Source organism: Crocuta crocuta, unplaced genomic scaffold, assembly GCF_008692635.1.
Source record: "Crocuta crocuta isolate KB4526 unplaced genomic scaffold, BGI_CrCroc_1.0 scaffold101, whole genome shotgun sequence".
Classification (NCBI taxonomy): domain Eukaryota; kingdom Metazoa; phylum Chordata; class Mammalia; order Carnivora; family Hyaenidae; genus Crocuta; species Crocuta crocuta.
The window spans coordinates 5370302-5388305 of record NW_027527956.1 but is presented as its reverse complement, the minus strand read 5'-3'; positions in this window follow the sequence as shown (position 1 = coordinate 5388305).

Genomic DNA, 18004 nt, shown 5'->3' with positions numbered 1-18004 from the left:
TAATTTTCGTTCTCCCTTTATAGAAGCAGCAGATAGGCACAGAGAGGCTGAGTAGCTCGCCCAAACTTACACAGTAAGTGGTGAAGCCAAGTTTGGGGCTAGCTGGTTCACGCCAGAAGCCACACTTCAGCCCGATAGAGCATCCGTATGTAGTGCTGGTGGGAACTTATGCTTGAGAACCATCAGCCTGGATGACCGGTAAGGCACCATCCAACTTAATATCGTATGATAACGTGCAGCCTGATGGAAATAAGAGGCACAGATATTTCCAGAGAATGGAGTGATAGCCTGGGGCATGGCAGTTGGCATCCCTGGGCCGCAGGAGGCCACCTGGACACCCACAGATCGGAGGCAGGTGGGACTTCTGGTCCTGATAATATGGGCACTGACATTCCTACAACAGAAAGGTTCTACAAAACTGTGAAAATCCTAAAAATTGTGAGGAGCTGACAAAAAGGCAAGAAAGAAGAAATTACTAGGCCAAAATCCAAGAGGAAGTAGAAACATAGAGGGAGGTAGGAAACTGAAGCCACGTCTACTGTGGAAAAGAAAAAATCACTAGCAATGGGGGCCCTTGAACTTTATTTAGTTACCACAGCTTTTCAAAGTGCTTGGGACTGGGGCGCCTGGGTGGCTTAGTGGGTTGAGCGTCCAACTTTCGCTTAGGTCATGATCTCGCGGTTCGCGGGTTCGAACCCCGCGTTGGGCTCTGTGCTGACAGCTCAGAGCCTGGAGACTGTTTTGGAGTCTGTGTCTCCCTCTCTCTCTCTGAACCTCCCCTGCTCACGCTGTCTCTCTCTCTTCTAGAAATAAATTTAAAAATATTAAAAAAAAGAAAAGTGCCTGGGACTAAAGATAAAGCTCAGGGCCGTCCGAGGTGAAGAGCCCCGAACCCAGCATGATCCGCTTGGTACAAAAACACACACAACAAAACCTCATACCCATGAATTTAGTGTGGATCCGACTGACAGTGCACCCAAAATTCCTGGCAGCAGAAAACATATTCTCTCTGAAGGAAAGCATCTTCATCTTTAATCTCAAAAAGTCCCCACAAGGAAAATGATCCGATCACCGTTAGAAATATTTAATAATAAGAAATTCCAAGCTGTGAGCCAGAAACAGCAGAAGCAAAGAACACAGACACATAAAAGATTTTATGAATTAACTGGGATGGATTATAAAACAGCAATGCTAACTACATTTAACAAAGGAATTCCAAGAAAATTATCAAAACAACCTTGAATATTTGAAAAAAGAATGGATATAACCTTAGGAAGAAAAAAGAAAACATATAGAACTGAAATTAACAATTTAATTAATGGTTTAGCTACTAATTAGATATACCTGAAGAGAGAATTTGTGAATTGGAATAGAGAGAGGAAATTGCCCAAACTGTACCGTGGAGGGTCAAAGAGATAGAAAATATAACCAGTGCTGACTCCAGAAATTTCTCCCAACCACAAACATTCTCCAAGTTTACTTGGTCTTATCAGGTGTCAAGGAAAGATTTTCCTAATTACAACTCATTCCTTCCCAGAAGGGTTCTTCATAGTTTTTGATTAACACTGGGGGTTTGCTGTGGTCCAGTCACGCCGCCTGGAAAACCCCCTGAGTTCAAGCACATGTGAACCACGACTGCATATCACAAATGGCCCGCGGCATTGTGTCATTGATGGCAACATGCTTCCCCATCTCAGAGACACTGAAGTGGAAACAGTCTGTGGAGCTAACTGGGTCCTGACTCAGGAATATCAGGCTGCTGTCCTCCAGGGAAGCCCCCCCGCCCACCGCAATGAAGAAGACAGAGGCCTGGAGTGACGGTCTGTGCTGGCCTCCCAGAGAGCCTCCAGATATAGGACAGCCCAAAGAAAGGGAGAGCAGAGAAGGGGTGAGAGCGAGCAGGGAGCACCATGATTCTGGCTGGAATTGCCCAAGGCATGGCGTATTGGGAAACAGACGGGTTGGGGGTCCTATGGAGGGGGGTTCAGAACCTGACTCTGTTAGCTAGTGCTGGTCATTAGACATCATCTCTGTGAAACGGGGACAGTGCCCACAGCATCATTCCAAGGACAAGGAACCACAGTCAATTCTCATTGTTCAAGACAGTCATGCTCTATGAAGTCACGCAAACACAGAATTGGTAAGCATTGGACGATCGCTCTTAGTGGGAACACTAGCCAAGCCCCTGGCCACAACCTGCACCAACCAATCTGCCCAAGACCTTATTGTATGTGTTTCTGCTTAAAAACCCCTGACTTAATATATACCGTGGACCCATGAACACTGAACTCATGGCCAGCAACGGCATAACTCAGGCCTGAACGAAGCTTACCTAATGCACCTACTTTCTCCTTGAGACACGTCACGGTCTTCGGCACCACACGTGGGCGTCATTTTGAACTACAAAGTCATCAGCAAAAAGCGTAAAAATGAGAACAACATGACACCAAGTAGACTGTGAAAGGCGCAGGTGCTTACAGTAGGGGAGCTGACACTGGAAGGCAGAGTCTTGCCCTGTGTGACCTCACCTGGGAACATGTGCATCACATTGTTTGGTGCTCTGCACATATCCATGAGTGATCATGGAAGCCCTGCGAGTGTTGATTTTAGGGTTACAGATACATTTTAGCGAGAAGGAAAATTCACAGGTATGGAATCTGCAAATAATGAAGATCAACCGTACATATGTAAAGCACTGGGTCCGTAGGAGGCATCCAGTAGATGGCAACTCCCATGGTTACTGCTGTGTGACGTCACTGGTGTCCCTCTGAAGTTCTGCCATATTGGAAAACCTGCAGAGGCGGGCTTGGTGGAGACAACGGAGGGGCTTACCCGTCTGTCATTGACCCTTCCATTCATTCCACAGACATTTACTGAGTATCTGTTTGGGGCCATGCATGGAGAACAGAGAACATGATATCTCCACTGGCCCATTGGATGGAGGCTTTGACTTCATTAAAGATGTTTCTCTGGGGGCGCCTGGGTGGCTTAGTCGGTTAGGCGTCCGACTTTCGCGTAGGTCATGATTTCACGGTTCGTGGGTTCGAGCCCCGCGTTGGGCTCTGTGCTGACTGCCAGCTCAGAGCCTGGAGCCTGTTTCAGTCTGTGACTCTCTCTCTCTGACCCTCCCCTGCTCACGCTGTCTCTCTCTCTCCTAGAAATAAATAAAAAAAAATAAAAATAAATAAATAAAGATGTTTCTCTGACCACTGGAGTGGAGGCGGAGGGATAGAAGATCCTTCAGGCAGTTGGGGTGTAGGTAACCAACACCGTTACATTGCATATCGTACTTATAACCTTCAACACGTAAATGCATTTTAAAAAATCCATGTAAGAGAAATAATCAGAGATATGCATGAATATTTGTGTGTTAAGCTTTTCGTCGCCACGCAGTTCATAGTGGAGACATTATAGTATGTCCGTAAGGGTATGTAATGTAACCATTATAAATCATTAAAGAAATTTCATGATGCATCATTGGATTAAAATTATCAAGTTATAAAGCAGTGCGTACAGAATGACGCTGATTTCTGTAAATCATATATGTACTGAAAAAAATCTGAAAGGAAATTGTCTAAAATGCTAGCAATGGCTATCTCTCAATAGCAGCAGCAGAACTATATAGCTACTTTGTACGCTTTTCTGCATTTTCTAAATTTTCTATAATAATCATCTGTGTTTTGTAAAAAGATAACCATTTAGCCACGTCCATTTAAATAAATGCATTTGACATGGCTTCACGCCTTTTCACAGTCCCACGTGGCATCAGTAATGAGGGGTGGGGCCATCCGCTCCTAGAGGGGAGGGTCTTTCAGGGAACTGCAAATTCCCTGGGGGACCACGCATCTGCCACTGAGCACTGACCCTGTTCCGCCGAAGAGACCAGTCTACCCACTGTGTGCTTAAGAACATCAGCAGGACTTTAGCACTTTATTTGGGGGTAAATCTGAAAACCTCCAGCCTCCTTTGGCAGCACCTAAAGCCCCAACCACGTTCCAGATGACGCATTGAGACTCTGCGAAGGCACAACGACCCCTCCCACTTGGGGGTGCCTGACACAGATGGAAATGCACTCACCTCGAAAAGAAGGAAGTGACACGTTAGAAATGAGAATATCACCTCGGAATGTCAGCCAGAATATCACTCTATTACCAGCAAGGAATACATCTTAAAGCCCCAACATTTGTTTAGTGAACATAAAAGGGCAAAGAGAGTGTAATGTGCATGCATAACCCGCGACCATAGATGGGCTGGAAGGTAGTTCTGGATGGAAAAGTTAAAAAATCCCAGATTTAGGTACTGAAGAACCGTCTGTGCTGGCAAGAAATGAACAACGTTTCTTCATTTATTTACGGCTACAGATCACCTTTGTTTGGGGCCTATTAGCTGGGTAGGGGCTTACACTGGAGCAATTCATGATGTTTCGTCACAAATCTTTTGCTGGCTCGATCCATAAATTCAAGGCACCAGCTCGAAGGCTCCGATTTCGAAAAACACCTGTTATTCCACTTATTCTAGCCCTGGAGGGGAGCGGGAAGTCCACACGGCAAGGGCTGCTCACCGGCCCTGCCTCCTCAAGTTAGAGACACAGCTGTACTACAATCTGCAGCCCCTGGGGTGAGTCGGGGCTAACTTGCAGCGTGGACACTTCCAGGCCAAGCTGATGAAAACCCTCCATCTGCGGGCCCTACCCCCCGTCCCCCGGTGCCCAGGCTCACTGCCTCTCAGGGAGCCTGAGACCCCAGATCCAGAGTGGCCTGGGCGAGGCACTGACCGGAGAAGCCCATCTCTTACCTCAGGTGTGCGAAAACAATTCTGGGTTTATCTGTCCCAGCAGCGATCGCTACCCTAATGAATACGGACAGAGACCCAAATGTGAGCATTTTTTAAACAGGTGCTCATGTGCCGCTTGGGATTTTTCCAGAAAATCTCGAAGTGAGAAATCAGTGTGCTCAACCGCACTTGCGGATTTCCTTCCCAAACCAGTTCATGCCTTCAGGGAAGAGCAAAACACCGTAACCCCTGGGCACCTAAACAGTCATCTCCACTGGAGAGCTCTAAAACCCAAGTCAGAGATTCACCTCAAGTCTCTACTTCCCAGGAAAAACTCCATCCCGGGTGAGACGAGGTCCCACCGCCCCTTTTCTGTCCCTATGATGCCCATGAGGCCGGAGCACCTCAGTGTCCCTTTCCTCCGGACGGCTTCTTGGAAAAGTCATCTGTGCTGAGAGTCAGCACTGCCCTCCGTGCCTTGCTTCCCTGCCCAGGCACCCTGCTTCTGACTCCACCGGCTGCACAGGGAAGGTTCTTCCAGCCACAGCTCAGCGTCCCATGATGCTTCACAGCCCTGAGTTCACCTCGCTGATCAGTGCGCTCCCTGAACCACTCCCTTTATTTTCTTTTTAAGTTTATTTACTTATTTTGAGGGGGCTGGGGAGAGGAAGCTGGGAAGGGGCAGAGAGAGAGAGGGAGAGAGAATCTCAAGCAGGCTCTGCTGTTAGCATGGAGCCCAACGCAGGGCTCGAACTCACAAACCACGAGATCACGACCTGAGCCAGAGATCAAAACTCGGAGCTCCCCACAGAGGGAATTCTGAATCCTCCGTCCCACCCCACTGGGCAAGACCGCCCTTCGGGCCTCCAGCCCAGCTCTTGCATCAGACCAGAGTCCGCGGCAATGGCCTCTCGGACGCCAGGGGCACAGCCGGGGTGGGCATGGGAAGGGCTGTGTCGCCGCCAGAGCAGGTCTGGTCCGCAGTGACAGGGTAAAGAACAGAAGCCAATGTCATTTTTAGTGTGATGGGGCCAATATTTTTACTCAGGAGGAAATAAGTTCTTGGATTTATCATTAAAAGTCAACAGGAAAATAAGACTTCACATACAACATTGCATTCCCTTGCAGCTTCTCAGTTATGTATTTGGTACATAATGCAAGGCTCCTTGTTTTTAAGCAGATAATTTCCTGGGTAATATTATGGTAGTTGAGTTCTTCTGAATGTTGCCTTTATTTAAAAATAGCAGTGGAACTTGAGGAAAGGCCACATAAATCAATACACTGAAATGAATCCCTGTCCCTCGAATCACGGATAATGTTGCCTCTACAGCACTTTGGCGGCGTCTGGGGTTATTGACGGTGAGAGCCGGCCCTCGGGAGTGCCAGCGGCGCCCTGATGAGGCACCNGCCGCAGCCCCCCCACACCCCTACTGCAGCCCCCTGGGTCCACACCGCAGACCCTCCAGGCCCCATCCCCCACAGCCTCAGAAGCAGCAAGAGGCAGCTAGCATGACCCTGACTCTGCTGGGGAAGCAGTTCAGGAGAATCCGCACCAGGCAGGTCAGACCAAGCCCTCAGCCCCGTACTTGTTCCCCACAAACCAAATCACAGGTACTATTTGGAGCGTGGCTCAGTTTCCCAGAGCTGCCCTAAGAGAGCACCGAAATCGTGGCTGAAACAACAGAAATATAGTCCCTCAGGCCCAGAGGCAAGAAGCCCCAGTTCAGGGTGTGAACAGAGCCAGACTCCCTCAGAAGGCTCTCGGGGGTCCTTCCTTCCCTCCTCTAGTTTCTGGAAGCCCCTGGAATCCCTCCTCATGCCTTGCCTTAGAGACACATGACTCCCGTCTCTGCCTCCGTGGTCACGTGGCTTCTCCTGGGTGTCTGGGTCCACACTTCTCTCTCCTTACAAGGACACCTGTCATTGGATGAGGACCCATGCTGCTCCGCTGTGACCTGGGTCCAACCCGATTACATCAGCCCAGACCGAAGAAGGTCACATCACAGGTGCCGACAGGTGCCGGAGGGAAGACATCAGCACATCTTCTGCTGGGACACAATCCTACTCACTACAGAGTTGCTGTTTTTAAGTTTTTCTTCCTTCCTTCCTTCCTTCCTTCCTTCCTTCCTTCCTTCCTTCCTTTCTTTCTTTCTTTCTTTCTTTCTTTCGAGAGACAAAGAGAGTGTGAGCAGGGGAGGCAGAGAGAGAGAGAGAGAGGAGAGAGAGAGACTCCCAAGCAGGCTCGATGAGGTCAATGCACAGAGCCCAAAGCGGGACCCAGACCCAGGAAAACCGTGAGGTCATGACCTGAGCCGCAATCAAGAGTCAGACACTTACCTGACTAGCCACCCAGGTGCCCCAGGGTATCTTCTATAGGCCAGACAATACGCCCCATTTCCCTCCTTTGTTTCATTTCATCCTTAGAACCATCCTTCGAGGCAGGAAGGCCCAGCCCACAGGGTGAGCAAACCCAGAGCAGGGCAGTCCAATGTGTGCTCACGCGTCGTGGGCAGACAGCAACCGCACCGCAGAAGCAGGTCCAGGCCCCAGCCTCCACGCAGCCCTTCACCGCGGGCTGGAGGCTGAAGGAACTCCTCTGGCTCGTTACAGCCTAGCTGGCATCGGCGTTCTGGGTCAACGGACCAGTCCCGTCTGCCATCAGGACGTAAGGGGGCATCTCAAAGGGTCCTGCCTACGGAGGGCAGACTTCAGCCTGAGAAAACCAAGCGTTTGCCTTATAAGAACCCACACACGAGAGAGAGGGTCTTCGCAAAAGCGGCTGAGAGCCCCCAGCCCCCTCCAGGCTCTTGCCCATAAAAGACATCTGAAACGGCCCGGGCACACCCCCCAGTTTTGTGCCGCGCGGGGTAACAGCGCCGTCCCCATTAGCTCTGGCCCCTCCTCACCCCTGAATCCCTTTGGCAGACTGGGCACAGGCCCCCTAGTAGGCTAGTATGCTAGCCGTCCGGCACTTCACTGGCCTGATTGTAAAGCTAACTAAACTAATTAATCACACCCGATTAATAAGAGTGACAAGGTGAGGGAGGTGACTTTGTCCAAAATCTCCAATTTGGTGTGAGGGCGCGTAGTTTTTTAATCCCCGCAGCAATTTATTTTCCATATAGCAAACTTTCTCCAAGAATGTCCCAAAATGTAGTCAAGGTTAACTGTGCTGTGAGCTTATTCAATATTTATGATTCTTTTTATTTGTATTACTAGGACTTTTTGGGGACTCCAAAGGGTCCATTAATCAAACAGAGTGACAAAATGAGGCATGTGACAATTGGAACAGGGCCTGCCTACGGTTGCGACTGGATGTATAAACATACACGTATAGACACACGTCTCTATTTTGGGGAGGGCGCGGGAACAGGAGAGGCAACTTAACTTTATCAGCAGCTCCTGATTAATTGTTACCAAGTGTCATCCGTAAACTTCCCTTCGATCTAATAATCCTCTCGGGCGATTTAACCACATCCCCGCCCGGCGAGTTGGTGGTGCCGAGGCTGGGTTTCTGAGACAAGGAGAGGGTGACGCCAGTGACTGGCGACGGGCGGTGGACAGAGTTCTTGGAGCTGACAGTTCTGAAATACAATTATCAGCGCGATCTGCTTAAGGATTCATCATCAGCTCCTGCCTTCTGAAGACTTAAAAAAATACCAAGACACACAGAGAGAAAGAGGTGATAAGGAGGCTTCATTTTCCTCCAGCCTCATAACTGTAAATTGAAGAAAATTATTTTCTTTGCCTCCAGCTCATTGGCATATAGGCAGCATTATATTATAATTTCATAAGCATAAATCCTTTGAATAAATTTCAGAAGAATAACTGAATTAGAAATGCAAGTAAAGTATGTAAAAAACTTAAGTGTACCAGGCAGGGGGGAGGAGGTGCGAGGGGCACAGGCAAAGAGGAAAGCCCCTTCTGGGTGCCTCCCGTGGGCCCCCAAAGGCCCGGGAAGAGCTTGGTGTCAGGGAGAGGCCGTTTTTAACCCCCTTCTGTGCCTGGTGGCGAATAAAATAAGGTCTTCTCCTCTCCCCTTGCTCGTGTTCCAAGGAATTTGAGTCGTAATTCATCATAAATTAATTTTGGAGAAACAACAGGCTTGGGGCGTGTTATAATTATTGTTATTTGTTTATTTATTATCGTGTTAACCATTATTTATTATTATGTTAAGCATATGTGAGATCACAGACCAAGGTTGCTCCTGCGGTTTCCTAGCAACAAGCCTGTGAGTCCCCCACGCAAGTTTCCTGACACCCGACTCCAGACTCCATCTCAGCAGGGGTGGGAGGCGCTCGCCGGGTCAGGGACCCACTGTGTCTGTCCCTTCCTGAGGGGACCCCGTGGGATGCACCGTGAAGGACAGGGGTCTGCCTGGCCCCCTGGCGATGTCTCACTAGCCACACAGCAGATTGTCTTCAAACAAAGACCCCTGAGAGGCAGAACCCTGGCCCTGACGAAGACCCTAGGGCTGGCTCAGGCTGGACAAGGAGGTCCTTTCCCAGGCCCGTGATGGTCCTCAGGGAGCTGGCCACCGGACCTCCTCCCTGGCCAAGGGACATCTGGAAAGAGGAGGCTGAGGGCTGGGAGGAGGATGGAAGACTCCCTGGTGGCCTGAGAGCCCCCATCACAGTCTGGGGCAGCCCCGTGCAGCTCCCCACCTCCTCACGGACGCCGACTGGCTTCAGGAGCCCATTGCCATGTAATGGGAACAGAGGCACAGAGCCCCGAGTTTCAACGGTGTTCAGACAGCCTCTCGGGAGCACGAATATTGCGATGTCTGTTCTTGCGTCAGAGCAGAAGTGCAGAAAGGGATTGGGTTCCTTTTTCTCCTGCACGGGGACCTTCCTGGGTAAAGGACGCCTTACTTGAGGGCTCACAGGGTGTGACGGGAGGAGGAACTACTGACCCAGAGTGACCAGACTGGTCTCCTTTGTCCCGCGTCCTCAGACAGACCCCGCGCCTCCCATATGGATCCCTTCCTATCCCTTCCTATAGCAAAGGGGCCTGGTGATGCAGTGCATTCTCCTTATGGTGGGGCCACTGCACACAGTCTCCCAGGCAGTGCACCTCACCCCCACAACTGTACTGTCAAATTCCCTGGGAGTGGCATTTTTCCCCAATAAACTTTTAGTTTTAGAACAATTGGATTTACAGAAAAATCACAAAGACAATATGGAGTCTCCACGTACCAACACCCAGTTTCTCCGTTAGTAGCATCGTCTATTTCGATGGTACGTTGGTCACAATTAATGAACCAATGTCGATGTGTTTTTATGGACCAAAGTCTCTGTATTATTCAGATTCCCTGAGCTTCTTTTTCTGTTCCAGGATTGCATCAAGACTGCTTCTCGGGTTTCGCTGAGATTAATGACCTGAATGGTTTCGATGAAAGTTGGTTATGGATTTTGTAGAGTGTCTCCCAATTTGAGTTGGGTGTTTTTCTTGTGGGTAATATGGACGGCATGTCTCCCCCACCTCATATGCTGTAATCCAATCCCCAGGGTGGTCTTATTTGGAGGTGGGGCCTTTGGAAGGTGATCAGATAAGGAGGGTGGATCCCTTGTGAGTGGGATTGGTGCCCTTGTCAGAAAAAGCCAGAGTCCACTGGCTCCTTTTCCCATGAGGCAGGGACACAGCGAGAAGCCAGCAGTCTGCAAACCAGAAGAGGGCCCTCGCTGGACCACGCCGGCACCCCGATCTTGGGTTTCCAGGCCCCAGGACTGCGAGCATTACTTGTTTGCTGTTTACAAGCCATCCAGGCCATGGTACTTTGTGTGAGCAGTGAACGGGCTGAGACAAACTGCATTTATGGGTTTAGGAGAGGAAGGCCACAGAAATCCCATGGAGGGTGCATGCTGTCAGAGCACCTGTTATTGCTGATGTCAAACGTGATCACCAGGCCAACGTGGTGTCTCAGGGTCGTCCACTGTGAGGGTGCCCTTTCCCCTTGCCCATAGGCTGCACTTCGGGGCAGAGCGCCCCTGTGAGCAGCCCACTGTGCTCCAGGAGCAGAGGACTATGTTCTACCTCCTCCAGGAGTAGAAGTTTCCACACAAATCATTTAAAATTCTGCATAGCCTATTCTTCTCTGTCTTTCCTTTCTTTATTCAATCACTTATTTGTGGCAGAATGGACTTGGTTTAGACTTTGAGTTAACAACTCAGCTTATGCATGCTGTTGCTCCAATGTGGTTGCACATGGAAGTCCCTTCCACTGCTCCTGTGTTCCCCTGGCATATGCCCACTGTGGTGGCACGATGGGTCTGGTTTTGTCTCTTAGCACCTCCCTACTTTCTGGCACGACAGGATGCTCCAGTCTCACATTCCTTGCCTCCATTCTAGAACCGACGCTTTCTCCACAGACCGCTGGTTCTTTTTGTTGGAGAAGGGTATTAGCAACCACGCTCAGGATGCAGGGTGTGCTCACTGCTACGGGGCTGCGGAGCTTTCACAACTCTGCACATGTAGCGTGCGACCGGGATCAGTTGCCAGCATCTCCTGAGACAGGATGCAGGCATCAGTGTTTTGAAAGCTTTGTCTGTCTGTCAAGCTGTTTCTACTTTTATATTTGATCAATAGCTAGAGGCCTCCTAGGCTTGGGATGAACTCCTTTACATCAAGCATATGGATACAGGGTGCCCCTCCACGCTCCAGAAACAGTGTGGAATGTTACCATGATGCATGGGGCTCAATGTTTGAAAGAACTTTTGAGGGGCTGAATCCTTTCGTTGTTTGGGGTGGGGGGTGGGGGAGTGCCCGCCCCTCCCTCTGTCTGCCTCTCCCTTACCTTTATTTCTTGTTCCTCCATAGGCCCTTGAGAAGTGCCTGCCCAGGGATCAGACCATTACAGTCTCAGAGGCCAGACTGGCTCTCAGCTTCCACCCCTCCTTCCTAGCTGGTGACTGAAAGCAAGGGGCTTCATCTCTCCTCCACCTGTAGCCGCAGATGCACTGAGATCACTGCTCATTGAAGTAGGCAGGCAAGCTTAGCACAGCATGCGGCACGCGGTGCGCACTGATACAGCCCCAGGGAAATAAGACAAGCATGCCGCTCGGCTGGAGGCCAGCTTCTCACCCGCCCTGAACCAGAGCTCGGCACCACACCTGGGGGCTCCCCTGCAAAGCAGAATCCAGGTGGGTCTACACAGTCAGAGCAGCTGGACAGACCTCTGGAGTCAGAGCACCCCCGTGTCGCAGTGCCCATGCAGTGGGAGTGCTGTGCGCCCCTGCCCTGTGGAACTTTGCTGTGGTTGGGGCTGCCCCCTCCTACTCACTCAGATGCTCAGGGACCACTCCCACGGGAGTCTGCTTTGTGCCACCCACTGACCAGTGACGACTGTTCAAATCAGAGGAATCCAGTCGATCGTGAGCCATTCTTACTTGGAAATGCTTTGGAGCAACAAGAGTCCTTCACTTTAGAAGCCTGTTTTGTCGGCCAAGGCTGCTTGGGAGGCCAGCTGTGAAGGCCCCTCTGGCAGTCCTGATCGCACAGTGGGTCCCCCGAGAGGACTCTGGGGTGGCCCGCTGAACCCGGGGTCCCGCCCAACAGCTGAGCCTCACCTCTGGCAGCCCCCCTGGGGCACACCGTGTGGGGACGTGACTCCACGGGACTCTCGTCCAAGTCTCACAGTCTCGGGAACAGAGCCTTCTGACCACCAGGGAGGTGCCTCTCCCTGCGGGTAAATTAGCCACCGCTGGAGGGGCAGAGGAGTGGGACCACAGGCCACTGGGTGAATTATTATCAGCTGAGCAGCCCCTCTGGGGGTCCCGGTAGTTAACTAACAATAAACTCATACCGGCAACAATAGCTCCTCGTGGAGCAAGTATCTCATGCTAGGTCCTGTAGCCATCATTTGCTGGGGACTCTCTGAACAACCATACCGTGTGGACATTGTTCAACCCACAGAGATGAGAAGGCAGGTCGAGGAAGGAGGTCAAGTACTACTGCCAAGGTGACCCAGCCGACACACTTTGGAATGGGGACCAGAGACTCCAGAGTGAGTTGTCTTAGAGTGTGACACTAGTGCAGACAACCTGTACGTGACCATCCAGGTGACAGGGGGACACAGAAGCCATGCTTGCCCGGAGCTGCCGAAGCAAGTGCAAATGGCCGGGTTCCAAGTGCCAGGATACCCGCAACTGAGCACCCATGTCCCACACCAGCCTCGGGAGCTCTTCCCAAACCGGAGCCCTCGCTGTCTCCCACACGTGCCTTCGTCCGTGCTGTCTCCTCCCGTCTCCCACCTGTTGGGCGCTGCAGGACTCAGTACAAATGCGTCTTCCTGGGAAGCCTTCCTGAGTGTTCCTCTTTCCACATTACTCTCAGATACTCTTGTGGTTCTCTCTCTCTCTTTAAAGATTTGTTTACTTATTTTTGAGAGAGAGACAGAGCGCAAAGGGAAGGGGCAGAAAGAGAGGGAGACAGAATCCAAAGCAGCTCCAGGTTCTGAGCCGTCAGCACAGAGCCCAACACGGAGTTTGAACTCACCAAGCACAAGATCATGACCTGAGCTGAAGTCGGATACTCGACCTACTGAATCACCCAAGCGCCCCTTCTCATGGCTTTCAATAGTCCTCCTTGTGATCCTTTGCTTTGCCCTGAGGTACTGGAGCTCATTTATGACTCCTACTGCCTTTCTTCTATCCTTCCCTTCAGACAAGATGAGGGTCTTCCTCGTCACTGTACCCTGTACAGTGTCCAGCCTGGGGTGGGCTCTCGGTCCTTGTTGGGTTGAGTTGATTGAGTCCTTCCCTGTGGGGAGAAGAACCTTCTCCATCACACCGATTCCCACCACCTAGAAAAGACATGTTGAGCAGATTCGTGACCAGTCCTTACAGTGACGGAGAGATACAGAAAAATTCCACACGTGACTGTGGCCTTTGTGATGTGTGGACAGATCTGGTCTTCCCTGCTGCCCTGAAGGTAGGTGCAGCCACAGGACTTGCTTTGGGCAATGAAATGTGGATAATGGTGAAAGTGTCTCTCCCAGGCGGAAACCGAGGGTCGAGGCACTCGCTGGGCTCCCATGCTCCCTTTGTCCTGGCTGGGCACTCGACAGAGCCTGTGTCTAGATACGGTACTATCAGTGGTAGGGGGACCCCTATGGTACCCCCATGAGGAGACCTCCCCTGCTGCCCTACACTCAGGGAGAAGAATCAGCCCCTATGTTGAGCCATGGAGACTCTGGGTTATTTGTTGCCATGGCTCAACCTAGCATTTCCATATTGTGCCTTTGTGGATACAAGTGGCACTTTCCTGAATCATCCAGATCTTATCTGTTGACGGGAAAGAGGGTTCATAATAATGACACTAAATAACTGAGTGTGGCAACAAAATGTGTGTAACAGGCCTCAGCCCTATTGTGCAGTGTAGCTCTGAGCAAACGCACACATACACAGAAGCACACAGGGACGACTTTCCTTGGAAGCAATTTTTCATGCCTCTATGAAAGCTGTTAATTTTTCTCGTTGGAGGTAGGCCAATTCGGCTCAGTTCATGGAGGCGTCCATTGCAAAATTCATCTTGCATTGTTCCCTAAAGCTACCTAAGGTGCAGACTGGAAGAATGGGTATTTTCTCTTAATGAAAAGATAGTCAGATGAGGGGGAAAATGCCTTTCCTTTCTTCCTTTCTCTTTCTTCCCTGAAAAAAAACTCAAAATGATGTTGTGATTAACTTGCATTTTGCAGCATAGTGGGTATGACAGTCAACCAAATTAATCCCATTATGCAAAACCCAGTTCACAAATGGTTTTGCATTTTTGCAAAATTATGTCAATTTCCCTATAAATTGGAGAGACTGTGTCAGTTTCCTGAACTGCACAGAGACACTACTTAGTGCTGTATATCTATATTCCTCTAATTCAGAAAGATACAGATTTTAGCTCCGTGGCACAAATTAGGATTCATAACTCTAATGCAGATACTTTTGTTTACATGAGCCTTGCATGAGAATTACCAATAGTTCTCACATCCATTTAAAATCTTCCTCCCCACCGTACTCATCGTGCTGGTAAAAAAAGAATTAGGAGCTCGAACAGAAAATGATGAGAACAAAATCCTGAAATTTTGTGATATCGGGACCATGATTCCTTCTTTCTTCCACCCCCGAAGCCTTTGGCGGCTCCAGCCAGGCTCCCGCGCCCTGGCCGGGGCTTTGCCTCTGTCGGTGGCGTGAGCGCGGGGAAAGCGGGGTGACCGCCCACCTGCCGTCCTCACGGCCAGCCGCAGACGTGCTGTTGGTGGCCGAGTCTGCTTGGCACGGACCGCGATCTGTGAACTCCCTGTAACTGCACCAACTTGTCAAATGAAGCCCGCTCCTGCGTGGAGCTGCAGGGCGGCCTGGATCTGAGAGTCCCGGCTCCCCGACCCCTGTCACCAGCCCTCCGAGCCCCGAACATCTGCTCTCTGGGAGCTGCCTCTTCACCTGGTTCATTTCAGATGCAGCAGGGCCCTCCATCCCGAGCTCAGCATTGCCCTCTCTCTCTCTCTTACGGGGAGAAAGATAAAGCTCCCTTGTTTCGAAGACTGGCGCTCTGAGGGCTAAATTACTCACTGAATTCAGAAAATCTATTTTTTAATGGTTATTCTTTCTCCGCGTGGCACTTTTTATTCTGGTAATGCTTTCTTGAGCAGTGGATTGTTGACTTTTTATGCTTTAGACACGTGTCAGCTTGTCAGCCTCCTGCCGTTTGCATTTGCGTCCACCTTGCAAACAGCAGGGAAAAATCCTTTTTTTTTCCCTGAACGCTCACTTCTTGGCAGTTCTGAAACAAATTTTTGAACAGTTGCTGTTCCTATTGATAGCAAGAGTTTGATGTTTCAAAAAAAAACCCAGGGTTTTATTTTCCCCTAAATTTTTGACATGTTCTGTCATACCCTATCATATCATACCCTGATGCATCAAAAACAAAAAGAAGGGAGGTCCCAGCCTGCACTGTTCACATAGATCACGAGTCTTCGCTAAACACCCCTCCATCTGTTCCCGCGTCCATCCTTTTGTCCCCGATCCAATGCTGCTTTCCCTCAATAAAATCTGTTCTTGCTTCTTTCTAGACACTGCGCTCTCTCCAGCAAGGCTTCCTGATCTTGGTGAGCAATCGTCTCAAGGAATTAGGAGGCTGTGAGCATTTTCCTATCGCTGGCGGCCCGGGATTCGGACACATCCTGCGACGGATGACGAACAGTAATGAAAAAGAAGAAATACAAATGAAGTGAAGGCCCCAGCAGCCTCAGGCGAACGTCCCCTGCGATCGCTGATCCTGTGAAAAATAAAAAAGTCGGCCATCAAAACTCCTCTTTCCAGAGACTCTCCCCGCCGGGGTCACCGGGACCCCCACGCTGCAGCTCTGGAAGGAGGGACGCAGCGGGACGTGCTGGCGTCTGCTCTGACCTGGCGGCAGCTTGCTCTCCGCCCCAGCTGCAGCGCTTGCGGAGAGGGGACGTGGGATCAGGGTGGGCCAGACTGTGCTCCGTCCCCACTCGGGCTGCCTGGCCACTCTCAGGACCCCCCTTGGATGTGGAGTCTTCTGGGGTCTCTCCCACTAGCTCCCACCGCAGGGGAAGGACCAGCTTCCCAGGGAACAGGTGTCTGGGGAGAATCAGGGGCTTTGGGTAGACCAGGAGGCTCAGGATGACCTTACGAAGGGCTGTGAGGTGGCGCCTCACTCAGTGCACCAGCCTGAGGCTTCCGGGCACACGGCCTTGTGAGGATGTACACAGGTAGATGGCGGCTGCGTGAGAGGACCCCGGGCCAGCCTCCCAGAGGAGCTGGGGTCTGCGTGGGGAACTGGAGTGGGGTCCACTGCCTTGAGTGGGACACACATCCATCCTCCTGCAAGAACGGGCCTCCATCCAACAGCGCCTTCAGCTCGGTACAGACCCCGCAGCCTCTGAAGGGCTGGGTGGCCTCGTGGGCTGAGGTCGCAGCGCCTAACCCTGTTCAGCGTGCCCACATCCGGCCCTCCACCTGCCAGCCCGTGGCCTTCGGGCAGATCCGTGCCTGACCCCCTTTATCCCTGGAACCCAGGTAAAGGGACTGAAAGGGAGTTGCCTGGGAGGCTCAGGCATGTAAGCGTCCAACTCTTGCTTTTGGCTCAGGTCGTGATCTCACAGTTTGGGGGACAGACCCCTCCGTTGGGATCTGTGCTGACAGCATGAGCCAGCTTGGGATTCTCCCTCTCTCTCTGCCCCTCCTCCATTAGTACCGTCTCTGGCTCAAAATAAACAAACTTTAAAAAATTTGTTTTAAAGGAACCTGAAAGGTTATGGGGAAGCCAAGCTCTTAGAGGATTTTAAGCTGGGACTTGAGTAGATTTGCATTTTAGACACATTTTTCTCTGTGAGACGTAAGAATGGATTGTGGATCTGGGTCAAGGGGCAGGTAGGAGATGTTGGTGATTGTCCGGGCAGAAAACAGGAAGGTCCAACCTAGAGGCTGGGCGTAGCGACAGTGCAGAGCCAGTGGGAGACATTTAAGTGGAAGGGTCAAGAGGATGTGTTTGCTTGTGGGGAAGAGGGCAGGAGAATGACATCGGCGACCAGTCAGGCCGGGGCGCTCAGAAGGGCAGGTAGGCTCTGTTTGTGCTGAGCAGGGAAGGGGTCTCGGCTGGGGGGATGGGGTTGGTGGGAGGGCACTGGGGGGCCACTGAGCTCTGGCCTTGGGGTCCTGTTCTGTGTAAGAAGAATGGGCTTGGTTCCTTCCACGACCAACATTCTAGAACTCTGCTGGGTTTTCCATAAGGGAAACTCAGCGTGATGCCCTTTTTTACGTGACTCCCTGCCTTCCTGGAGCTGCATTAGTTTTCAGGGGCTGCAGAACAGAATACAAAAACCCGTGACTTAAAACAATAGAAATTTGGGGGCACCTGGGTGGTGCAGTAGGTTAAGCATCTGACTCTTGATCTCAGCTCAGGTGATGATCTCACAGTTCTTGTGTTCAAGCCCCGCATTGGGCTCCGTGCTGTTGGTGCAGAGTCTGCTTGGGATTCTGTCTCTCCTTCTATCTGGCCCTCCCCTGCTTGTTCTCTCTCTCTCTCTCTCAAAATAAATAAGTAAACTTTAAAAATATATATAAATTAATTCTAATTATCTCCTGGTTCTAGAAGCAGAAGTCTGAAATCAGTGTGTTGACAGGGCCGTGCTTCCCCCAAAAGCTCTAAGGAATAATCCTTCCTTGCCTCCTCCAGCTTCTGGTGGCTCCTGCCAGTCCTTGGCTTGAGGCTACATC